General features: G+C 42.9%; 1 protein-coding gene across 1 annotated transcript in view; it reads right to left on the bottom strand.

Annotated features, from left to right (window-relative positions):
- Positions 1-11,650, bottom strand: part of elmo3 (engulfment and cell motility 3) — a 106,811-nt gene extending 95,161 nt beyond the window's left edge. The window contains exon 1 of the mRNA XM_080737681.1: positions 11,478-11,650. The gene's annotated coding sequence lies outside the window, so the exon portion shown is untranslated. The remainder of the gene's footprint in view (positions 1-11,477) is intronic.
- Between the last annotated feature and the right edge of the window lie 1,506 nt (positions 11,651-13,156).

Genomic DNA, 13,156 nt, shown 5'->3' with positions numbered 1-13,156 from the left:
CAACACACTGATGTTTTACTGCTGGTTCTGAGGTGACATCCCAGTCAACACACTGATGTTTTACTGCTGGTTCTGAGGTGACATCCCAGTCAACACACTGATGTTTTACTGCTGGTTCTGAGGTGACATCCCAGTCAACACACTGATGTTTTACTGCTGGTTCTGAGGTGACATCCCAGTCAACACACTGATGTTTTACTGCTGGTTCTGAGGTGACATCCCAGTCAACACACTGATGTTTTACTGCTGGTTCTGAGGTGACATCCCAGTCAACACACTGATGTTTTACTGCTGGTTCTGAGGTGACATCCCAGTCAACACACTGATGTTTTACTGCTGGTTCTGAGGTGACATCCCAGTCAACACACTGATGTTTTACTGCTGGTTCTGAGGTGACATCCCAGTCAACACACTGATGTTTTACTGCTGGTTCTGAGGTGACATCCCAGTCAACACACTGATGTTTTACTGCTGGTTCTGAGGTGACATCCCAGTCAACACACTGATGTTTTACTGCTGGTTCTGAGGTGACATCCCAGTCAACACACTGATGTTTTACTGCTGGTTCTGAGGTGACATCCCAGTCAACACACTGATGTTTTACTGCTGGTTCTGAGGTGACATCCCAGTCAACACACTGATGTTTTACTGCTGGTTCTGAGGTGACATCCCAGTCAACACACTGATGTTTTACTGCTGGTTCTGAGGTGACATCCCAGTCAACACACTGATGTTTTACTGCTGGTTCTGAGGTGACATCCCAGTCAACACACTGATGTTTTACTGCTGGTTCTGAGGTGACATCCCAGTCAACACACTGATGTTTTACTGCTGGTTCTGAGGTGACATCCCAGTCAACACACTGATGTTTTACTGCTGGTTCTGAGGTGACATCCCAGTCAACACACTGATGTTTTACTGCTGGTTCTGAGGTGACATCCCAGTCAACACACTGATGTTTTACTGCTGGTTCTGAGGTGACATCCCAGTCAACACACTGATGTTTTACTGCTGGTTCTGAGGTGACATCCCAGTCAACACACTGATGTTTTACTGCTGGTTCTGAGGTGACATCCCAGTCAACACACTGATGTTTTACTGCTGGTTCTGAGGTGACATCCCAGTCAACACACTGATGTTTTACTGCTGGTTCTGAGGTGACATCCCAGTCAACACACTGATGTTTTACTGCTGGTTCTGAGGTGACATCCCAGTCAACACACTGATGTTTTACTGCTGGTTCTGAGGTGACATCCCAGTCAACACACTGATGTTTTACTGCTGGTTCTGAGGTGACATCCCAGTCAACACACTGACGTTTTACTGCTGGTTCTGAGGTGACATCCCAGTCAACACACTGATGTTTTACTGCTGGTTCTGAGGTGACATCCCAGTCAACACACTGATGTTTTACTGCTGGTTCTGAGGTGACATCCCAGTCAACACACTGATGTTTTACTGCTGGTTCTGAGGTGACATCCCAGTCAACACACTGATGTTTTACTGCTGGTTCTGAGGTGACATCCCAGTCAACACACTGATGTTTTACTGCTGGTTCTGAGGTGACATCCCAGTCAACACACTGACGTTTTACTGCTGGTTCTGAGGTGACATCCCAGTCAACACACTGACGTTTTACTGCTGGTTCTGAGGTGACATCCCAGTCAACACACTGACGTTTTACTGCTGGTTCTGAGGTGACATCCCAGTCAACACACTGATGTTTTACTGCTGGTTCTGAGGTGACATCCCAGTCAACACACTGATGTTGTACTGCTGGTTCTGAGGTGACATCCCAGTCAACACACTGATGTTTTACTGCTGGTTCTGAGGTGACATCCCAGTCAACACACTGATGTTTTACTGCTGGTTCTGAGGTGACATCCCAGTCAACACACTGATGTTTTACTGCTGGTTCTGAGGTGACATCCCAGTCAACACACTGATGTTTTACTGCTGGTTCTGAGGTGACATCCCAGTCAACACACTGATGTTTTACTGCTGGTTCTGAGGTGACATCCCAGTCAACACACTGATGTTTTACTGCTGGTTCTGAGGTGACATCCCAGTCAACACACTGATGTTTTACTGCTGGTTCTGAGGTGACATCCCAGTCAACACACTGATGTTTTACTGCTGGTTCTGAGGTGACATCCCAGTCAACACACTGATGTTTTACTGCTGGTTCTGAGGTGACATCCCAGTCAACACACTGATGTTTTACTGCTGGTTCTGAGGTGACATCCCAGTCAACACACTGAAAACAGTGACACATGCTGCCTGTCACCTCCTCCTCCTCCTCCACCAGCAGCAGCACGTCTCCCAGCTCGCTGTCGCTGCTGCTGTGGGGAGCGACTGACCCTGACCTGACATGGGCTGTTGTCACATCAACGACCAAACAAACACCACATCTTGAGTCTTAAACCCATTAATTAAACTCAGAGGGTGTTATACAAAATGTAACCACATAGATGTACGGGTTCATTGGTGAATTTTAACACTCGGGGGATTGTAAACATGACCAGTGACATTACTCTGATTTCAAAATGCTCCAAAAGCAAGTTCAGTTTCTCTGTAAATTAAGATGCACCGATGAAGCTATTAAGACCGTGTTGCAATGCAATGCATTGCTTGTAGATTGTCTATTTTCAGCTTGTAGATCAACTATGTTTGGGCAGCTTGTAGCATCATTTGTACAGCTACTGTTGTGGCTAGAAACAGTGACATTTTAAGTTGTAAGCATATTTTGATTATCACGATATCTGCACTCTCTATATTCTGCCACAATAGTTGTAATACGCGGTATTCACATTGTCCCATACCTACATGTGCTCGTGTCGTGACGTCATTAAAATAGCATCCCACCAAAAATCACCAATGCAAATATAATCAGGTATGAATTGTTTGGCTAATGCTGCATTCACACTACAGATATATAGTTGAACGTTTAGCTTGCTTGGTCAATGTTATCTCAATGGAAACCAGCTTTAAAGATACAGGACACACACCAAACGAAGGTTTGGAAGCTTTAAAGCTGGTTTCCATTGAGATAACATTGACCAAGCAAGCAAAACGTTCAACTACAGTATATATCTGCAGTGTGAATGCAGCATAAGGCCATGCCAACTCCAAACTAAAAGCCCCAGAGCTCCCAATGCATGACGTGCTGGGAGGAGGTTTGCACCCTGTCTCTACATGCCAGAGCATGCAGGCTGCAGAACAACCAGGACACGAAGGGATCAACTTATAGCTTGCTTCACCACTGAAACCCTTCCCCAGAGCTACTGTTTTCATCTGTTTCACTGATCTTTGAATAACAAACACAAGAGCATCTATTTGTGCAACAGTTTTTCTTACTTTATTTTTACTACTGTCTCCCCCCCCACCCCCACCCTTTTTTTTTTTACAATTTACAATTTAGGCATTTAGCAGACACTCTTAATCCAGAGTGATTTACAATAGCAACATCAATACATCAAATGCATATAGAAATAGTAATTTAAGAAAAACCAATTCAGAACACCAGTAAGACTCCCTAATCAGGAGATAAGCGACCGTCAGGTCAATAATAATAATAATAATAGATACTTATTTCCTCCCGTGAAGGAAATTCAGTATTTTCAGCCCAACCCAGCTGATTTGCTGCCCACAAGGAGCGTGTGAGCAATCAGGGGGTAAGAGTCTTGCTCAGGGACACACATCGACATTGCTACCCTGGCCTGGAATTGAACCTGGGACAACCAGGAGCTCTGGTTCCCCAGGCGGGCTCCCTAACCATTCAGCTATGCCGCCCCTAAACACACAAGGTTGCATGTATACACGAAGCAAAAAACAACCTCATGGTGGCGCTAGAAGAGCGGAATGTGAGAAATCAGGGGCGGAGGTTGTGGTTTGCCAGCAAAGGAGTGTGTGTGCAAAGTTTGGCATGGATAGGGGCAACGGTGCCGGAGATTAGAGTAGGGCCAAAAGTGTGACGTGACGTGACGTGACAGACAGATGGAGGGGCAGAGGGACTGACTGACACACTTTGGGTGCCCAAGACGTGTAAAGATGTTTTCGGCGCTAGATGGTGTCCTCGGCTATTCTAGGCGATTGTGGGCCATACTGGATTACTCAAAAGTATTTTTACTCAGCAGGACGTCGTCCAGATGACGTCATGACGCAACCGGAAGCATCTTTTTTGTTTGTTTGGAAGAGGTTTCCAAAAAAGCTTTTTCCATGTTTGTCTATGGAGCGATCTGATCACAGCATGTTGTACTCTGACGGTCCGACTTTCCTCACAGAGGGACCTTCACACATATAGACTTTTTTTCACATTACTAAAAGAGTGCGTGCATGATACGCGCAACAGAGAATATTCAAAAGTAGGGGCAAAAACAACAGTTTTTGGGGCATTGAATGTGTCTTAAAGAATAAAGACCTGTCCTAAGTAGCCAGCCTGTGGAAAGAGTCTTTCCGCATCCCCTAATAGTCACTAGACTAGAGTTAAGAGTCTGACCATCATGTCCACACCTGTCCACAGCACCTACAGTATCTGTTCACAATGTGTCCCAATGGAAGCCAGTTCAACGTGTGGACAAGAAGACTGTAATTAAAGATGTGAGTCACTCATAGACAAACTCTTGTGTGGGCTCTGGGCAGGTATGTAGCCTTGGTGCCTGGGCCTGTTCAGTTCACTATTACATAACCCACTGAACGCAGTTATTTGATCAATCACACTTGTGTTTGCATATTCAATCATCTTAAAATCATTTCCATTCATCTGTATGAATTCATCTTGTTGAAAAGTGTTCATATATTTTCAAAAACAATAGTGAAAATAAGCAGATCTTATAAATCTGCAATTCATTTCCATTGTTATGAATAGTCATCCATGGCCATGTAATGACATCTATGTTATTGATACGAGATTCATCCGTTAGATCAGTGGTTCTCAACCTGTGGGTCGGGACCCCCAAGGGGTTCCCCAAATATTGTTTTGGGGTCCCCAGATGATTAACCTAACGTGCAGCATTGTATTGTTTTCTAACTCAACAGTAAACAAACCAATATAACGTATATTGTGTATAGAGGGCATCTGCACATTTTTAAAGTGACAATTTAAGGACTTTTTAATACATCTAAAATTACAAATTAAACATTGGCCAAATTGTCAAATATTAGAGGCTGAAATTGGGAAAATAGCCGATCTACATGCTCACAACGCCGTTGTGAGCATGTAGATCTGCTATTTTCACAATAGAACTGTGTTCTACAAAATGTAATGCTTCAACTCTTAGTGCTCGTAGGGCGGGGGGGTCCCCAGTTAAAATATTATTATTTTGGGGGTCGCGTTGAGAACCACTGCGTTAGATTGTGAACATCTTAAGTTCTTTTTATGTCCTATATCTATCTTCTAGCCACGTCATGTGTCCAACTCAACTCTATATGTATTCCCTGTGTGTAATAAACATAAACTAGTCTCATGATACTGCCTTGTGTCATGGTGTTGTCCCCGGGCCCACCGCTTTTCAACAGAGGATTTCTTCAACTGAATAGCCGCTTACCAGTAGCCTAGCACAGCTAGACAATCCACCCATGTTAAAACAAGGAGGGGATGGTCTAGTGTGCTAGCTCTTCATATTTGTGGCTCCATAATCGTGAGTGCCCCTGATTGGCTATACTGCAGTTAGTTAGCTGCATTAGTATATAGTCTGGCCAAGCCAGGGTAGGTCCCCAGCACCCTGGTACTCTTAGGACCCCACGAGGGTCTTCCTAAATTCACAACAGCCATTTATTTAGATTGTCGCTACCAATCATTATCAGTCATTTCGAGTCATGTCAAGTTATTTGTCACATATCGATGGCCAAAGCTGAAAAATTCACTTTGTTGGGAAAAAGAAAAAGAAAATGTGTGTTCAACATTAAAACCTATCTACTATTTTTAGTCACGTGACATTTTTGGCAAAATGAGGGGCAGAACGATGTTGCAGACAGACTGACCATGTGCAGCATAGCCTGTTGTCCTCATTTCAAGTGAAATCCAAAAATCATGAAATTTGCAGATAGGAGGTTTTGCGCTTTGGCCATCGATATGTGCATTTTTTCTGCACAAAGCCTTAAAGGTAGAGTAAGTGATATGTACCGTATGTATGGCTTCAAAGTTAAACACTTGTTTATCCCGTATCCTCCCAGAGTTCCTATTTAAGACTTATTTCAACCAAAGAAAATCACTTAACCTACCTTTAATTGTATTTATGTCAACGTCAAAAAACACAATTGAATCATGAACCGCAATTAATTATTTGCAGGACAATTGAATTTGTCCACTGCTTGATGGCGGTGACAGCCCAATCGGTGGCATCGTGGTGGCTTCGCTCCAACGACCCATTGTTCCCGAGGACCCTCGGTTCAACGACCCCCCTTTATTACAACTAACCCCCCCCCCTCAAACCCCTAACCTCATGCTAATCTGTCAGACTACTGACATGGGAATAATGGGCGGTCAGACTAATGGTCAGACCCCCCATGTCCTTTCAGAGCAGGGAAATGATTGTCCTTAGAAAACAATGACAATTTGTCAAGACAGAGAAGGCTCTCGTCCCCAGTTTCACTTCAAATTCAAATGAACTTAAAATTGAAGACATTAAAGATGAAGAAAGCACAGGGCAAAAGGGGGGGGGGAAAAAAGCATGTTTGCATGACAGGGCCTGTAAGCTTTGAGCAACACTTTCACTTTCATGCACTCCCCCCTCTCAACAGAGCTTTTTTTGGCATGAGAAAACATGCGTTTACATTGTCAAGGCAAGTGTCAAAAACATAATAAAATTGGGGAAAGTATGTACAGTTGGAGTTGGTAACGACTGTAAACAGAGCTATGTCACAGTGCAACTTGGAAAAAACTGTCTGCTAGAATACATCAGCGGTGCACATAACATTTTGTGGGGGGCTAGTTCTCCAGGGGAACACCTGGAGATGTTTTGCAGAAACCTTTTGTGTGGAATATTTGACTATTTGTTTTATATGTCATGACTAATTATACAATGCAAGCATTTCAGAGCTGCACATTACATAATTACTCTATGTGCAACAGTCCCATATGAATATTTCTTTTTGTGCATTTTAAAAGCAAAGAGTAGATGGAGAACTACAGCAAACAGCAACTACTGAAGCAAACAGCTTTTTGAATTGACAAAAATCCATCAGACAGCGTGTAACTACTACAGTTCTGAGACCAACATTAATGTATCAAACACATGCTGTGTACATCCATTAGTCGCTGGGGCAAGGCAAAAGAAACACATAATGTAAAGCAGGGGTCTTCAACGTTTTCAGGCCGGGGACCCCCAAACTGATGGAGAGATGGAGCAGGGACCCCCTACCACCTCGTAGGGTGGGGGGGTGGGGGCTACGACATATCGTAGGGTGGGGGGGTGGGGGCTACGACATATTTTTTATTTTAAACATGTACAAGTTACAGCGAGCAGGGTGGGCCGTACCACTACCATTTCTAAATATACTACTTATTAACTGAGAACCAATGTCAATAATATCAACAATCTGTCAATTGCATAGTAATCATGTATTCAAGCTATTCAAAATGGATAGAATCATGATTTATTTTTTAACATAAATGTGAAAAATGAAAAAAAAAAAAAAAAAAAAAATTGAAATCTTTTTTTTTTTTTTTAAGCAATAATTTCGCGGACCCCCTGCAGTACCTCCGCGGACCCCCTAGGGGTCGCGGACCCCCTGTTGAAGACCCCTGATGTAAAGAGATTAGAGAATAGACAGCGGTAATTGCACACTGCACAGTAGGCGTTTTTGTCTTCAACAGCCGAAGGCATGGGGAGAGACTGTTTTCGCCTCAGTCCGCCCGTCCATAAAGTTTGTTACCAGCTAATCTCCGGAGGCGTTGGCCCGGTCGCTGCCAAACTGAGCACACACACTCCCTGGATGCCAATTCAGAACCTCTGCCCCACATTTTTCACATGGGCCTGTTCTAGCGCCACCAGGAGGCCAATTTGTGCAAAACTACCTTTTGGTCATTACTCCTACAGATTTTGTCCAAAAACCACGCAAATCGGTAGACAGTATCTCTACAGTGATGTGATCGACATGGATCTGTCTGATTGTCCATATGCCATCCTGATTGGCTGAGATTGGCTTTCAAAGTTTGTAAGATTGGTCCGTTTTGGACAAAATGCCTCAAATCACAAACGCAGAGTGCAATTAACATGAAATCGCGCACACACGTACCCACTAGGCCGAGGAAGAAATGCCACTTCAAATCTTTGAAATCAGCCTCATGGTGGCGCTATAACAGGCCAATTCGTGGTTTTACCTGTAACTCCACCGATCAGTTTCAAACTTTGTAAGCGCACTCCCTAGAGGCCAAGGAAAAACCCTTTCCTTGCATTTTTCACATCAGCCTTTTATAGCGCCACCAGGAGGCCGACTTATGTAAGACACATTTTTGGATATTACTCCTTCAGATTTTACCCAAAATTAACACAATCAGTACACAGCATCTCTACAGTCATATGATCAAGACGGATCTGTCCCATATAAAATATTCCATCCTGATTGGCTAAGATTGGCCTCCAAACTTTGCAGGATTGATCCGTTTCGAACAAAATGCCTCAAATCATGAACACAGCGTGCAATTGTAATGAAATTGTGCACGCACATTCACAAAAGGCCAAGGAAGAAATTACACTACAAAATGATCAAATCAGCCTCATGGTGGCGCCATGAAAGGTCTACGCCTGGCCTGGTGGACTGGAGACCTGTGCTCGGAAGAGCACTGCTTCTAGTATTATTATTATTATTTTTTTTTACGACTCATTATGTACAGTAGGTCTACAGCAGTGGTTTTCAACCAGTGGTCCGGGGACCACCAGTGGTCCTTGAGGGGGTTCCAGGTGGTCCCCATCTAAAAGGTGATTAGTTAGTATTTGTGTGTGTGTGTTTTTTTTACGACTCATATTATGTACAGTAGGTCTAAAGCAGTGGTTTTCAACCAGTGGTCCGGGGACCACCAGTGGTCCCTTAGAGGGTTCCAGGTGGTCCCCAGCTAAAAGGTGATTATTAGTTAGGGAGCCAAATGGACCCTTATAGATATGTAACTGATGAGATTGGAAAGATAAAATAAAAAATGAAACCAAATGGACCCTAAATTATTGTTAAACATCTGTGTTACTTAAGAAGTTTATACAAATTATAGAATATACAGAAGAAGAGTAACTTTGATCAACGTTTGCCGGTTATCTCTCCACCACATCAATACAGCACAGCATTGATGGACTCCTAGACAAAACCTTATCCAACAACAACAAATGATTCTGAGTCTTGGGTCTGGGAGGCTAAATGTCAACAGCTGGTGGTCCGTGGCTCAAATGCCATCAAAACAATGGTCCTCGATATGAAAGAGGTTGAACAATACTGGTCTAGAGATCTACTCTGTAGAGATAGTGTTTATATGTTCAGTAGTTCTGATATACATACTCTGCACAGTGCAGTGAAAGCCATAATGGTTGGTAGTCCATAAGGAGGTTGTAATTCCTGTCACAACAGTTCAACAGTTGACAAGTTCAGGTATTTCACGCATGGGACTGGGAGGAATGGGAGTTATTTGTCATTGGTCATAACCCTCGACTGGCAACCTCTGTTCTCCAAACACACTAACCTCCTCCAAAACCCCTAAGACCAAGTCTACATAAGAACCCAGGCGACCAGGCCTTCTGCTCCTACTCCAGTCAGTGGACTCTTTTAAGAGAGGACCAATCTGTCTAGCCATCGTCAAAACAAAGTTCCTTTTCGCAGAGTCTGTTCATGAGAGACTAAAATCCTATCTTTGCTTTTACCTCTCCTTTGTGCCTGCCTTCTGCCCTCACACTTTGAATGTTTTGTTCCAGTTTTTGCATTACAAAAAAAATCCATTGTTATTGTTTTCAAAATCTTTGACCCCCCCCCCCCCCCGCGCGCACACACACACACACACACACACACACACACACACACACACACACACACACACACACACACACACACACACAGGTATTCTACAGTAGCCTGTAGCCACAGTGACCCTGTCATTCCTTCTCTCTCTCTCCCCCCCTGGGGGGAGGTGTGAAGGGGGGGGGGGGGTTCAGCTGTCTGGAATTCCTAACCTGACAGGGCACACACACTCACACAGAGAGAGAGAGAGAGAGAGAGAGAGAGAGAGAGAGAGAGAGAGAGAGAGAGAGAGACCATAGCAGTTGTCTTACAACTCTTCTCTCACTGACTCACGCAGGCACGCACACGCACGCGCGCGCGCGCACACACACACACACACACACACACACACACACACACACACACACACACACACACACACACACACACACACACACACACACACACACACAAGCCTACAACATGCACTAATGTAGCCTAGAACTTGATTTCTGTCTTTTCTTTGGCATCAACTTCAGAAGCTTGCATCACTGCATCGCTCACACATCATACGTTATTACAGTGATTATAAACAGTCAGTAGCGTAAGTAAAAATAACGCTAATGTTCTGCAGGTCTCCGTTTGAAACTAACATGAACGATCAACAGATTATAACATAGACAGTATGGTTGCATAAGGACAACATCACGATAAACAGATAGATAAAACATCTGAGTATGGCTGATATGCAGCCATAAATCATAACTCTTGTAGAGGTCGCTTATATTGGGACGTTTACTCTCTAACTAACGTCCCAATATAAGTGATCTACAAGAGTTATGATGTATGGCTAGTTGATATGTAGGCTGATATGTAGGCTAAAGTCCCGTAAACAACATGTCTAGCATTCTATAGACCCACACCAACAGATCTATAGACCCACACCACACTATGAGACAGATCTCAAACAACACTTTCCTTCTCCCCACAACCAAAGTAACTGAGTACATTTACTCAAGTAGGCTGTACTGTTTTTCTTATAGCCTGTATTTCCAATTTCCAATAACCTACTTTTACTTCTATACTAGCCTACTTCTATTAGCCTATCTCAGAGACAAATGTTGCACTTTTTTTTTTACTCCACTACAATTATTTGAAAACTTTAGTTACTTTGTAGATTTTGATTATTATCACATGATCTTACATTATATCCACTCACTTCAGCCCATAGCCGATCTACAAGCTCACAATGCGTTGCATTGTAGATCTGCTATGTTCAAAATATGTTTTGGTACAGATTTTAAAACTTGTGAATCAGGACATTCTGCATACCGAGTAGCCTACTTTCTACTGTCGGTACATTTTGATGGCAATACATTTCGACTTTTTTTTTTACTCAAGTAAAACTTTGAATTCCAGGACGTATTTAACTTGTAACAGATCCGTTTCTATACATAGCAGTATTGATACTTTTACCTACTAAGTAAAAAACATCTGAATTGTTTCCCCCACTACCAGCAGGGTTGAAGTTAAAGCAGTTTGTTCTTTCTTTTCCTTACCTGCTACTAGGAACAGATCTTGTCTTCTACAGTCCTGGTGTGAAGATCTGATCAACAACCACAGATTCCACACTCATCTGGAACGACGCTCTCTTCACTACAGTGTTGTGTACGTGTTGTCTATGGCTTTGAGGAGGTTTTAAACACAGTCTAAAGTAAAGTGAACTAAACAAACAGAGGCAGACTCACAGCAGATCACAGAACAGAGCAGTAGTAGTGATTGATGTCTGGCTACAGTGTAGCTGCTGGTTCCGGGTTGCTGGCTGGATAGCGGCTCCACTGCGCCCCCTGTGGGGGGTTAGAGACAGTGGAACCACGAAGAGAGACTAGACCAGAGGTTCTCAACCTGTGGGGTCGGGAGTCGCGACCCCTTGGGTGGTCCCCAGATGATTAATCTCTCACTCAGTAAACAGACCAACATACAGTAGGCCTATAAGTGTACGGATCTCGAAAAATTAGAATATTGTGTAAAAGTACATTTTCTAGAAACTTTCATATTATTTCTTGATACTTTCATTAAATTCTTCAGTGAATTATTCCGAACCCTTTTTTTGTTAACATTTTGATGGCATACATGATACAGCTCATGAATATCAAAAGTCCATATTTCAAAATATTACAATATTACACGAGACCACTCAAAACACACAAGGATTTATAATAGAGAAATGTCAACCTTGCATGAAGTCCTGTGGGATATAGCCTAAACTACCAGTGAAAAATAGCAGATCTACAAGGTCACAGCGAGGTCGCTGCGAGCTTGTAGATCTGCTATTTTTGAAAAAGTCGTGAAAATGTGTGCAAATCTTTGAATATATGCATTTTCAAAGCGAACGTTTGTAACTCAAATTTTGCTTCTGGGTGGTCCCTGGAACTAAATATTTTGAGATGGGGGTCCGTGGCCAAATAAATATCATTTTGGGGGTCCTTCACATGAAAAGTTTTGAGAACCACTGACATGGTAGTCTCTCAAGAACAGACTAACTGAGCTCCAGTAAAGTGAAAAGGACCTTTTCTTTGACGATGGCTGGCCAGATTGCTGACATAGAAACATTAGGTTTTTCAAAAAATCTTAGAAGGATTCAAAAGACACTCATAGAATCGGGTCAAAATTCTAATTTTCACGATTTTTCAAAAATAGCAGATCTACAAGCTCGCAGCTGTGAGCTTGTATATCTGCTATTTTTTCAATAGTTAAAGCATAAAACAATGATACACAATAATGTGTACACGTTCTAAATGGGTTAAGACCATATCTGTGAATGCCAATATATAATCACTGTGATGCCAGGGGAACCAAATCCCTTTGGCCGGACGGCCAAGACATGGTGCGACCTCGCCCTTTAGGGCTTCCTGTCATTTATTTGGCTGTTCGGTGCCACAGAGACTTTGTGATTCCCTAAAACAAATTCATCTCTAAAAGTGGAGTATGAATCAGCCCTTAAATGTATATTCAGTGATTGTATTTCATTCAAATAAAAATATAATTGGTACATTTTCCATTCATCCTCCTCACTAGAATGTGTGCTGACCATATAAGGACTTCCACCACGTGTTGCGAGCATAGCTAGATTCGGTTTCAGAGGTGGCCAGACAGTCCTCGACCAATCAGGGTACAGTATGGCCGTAGTTATGTTATGATGTTTACTTATGATGGTCAAAATAAACGTTTTGAGAAC

This window comes from Nannobrachium achirus (genome assembly GCF_963921795.1).
Source record: "Nannobrachium achirus genome assembly, chromosome: 11".
Lineage (NCBI taxonomy): Eukaryota > Metazoa > Chordata > Actinopteri > Myctophiformes > Myctophidae > Nannobrachium > Nannobrachium achirus.
This window is presented reverse-complemented; position numbering and strand designations above follow the sequence as displayed.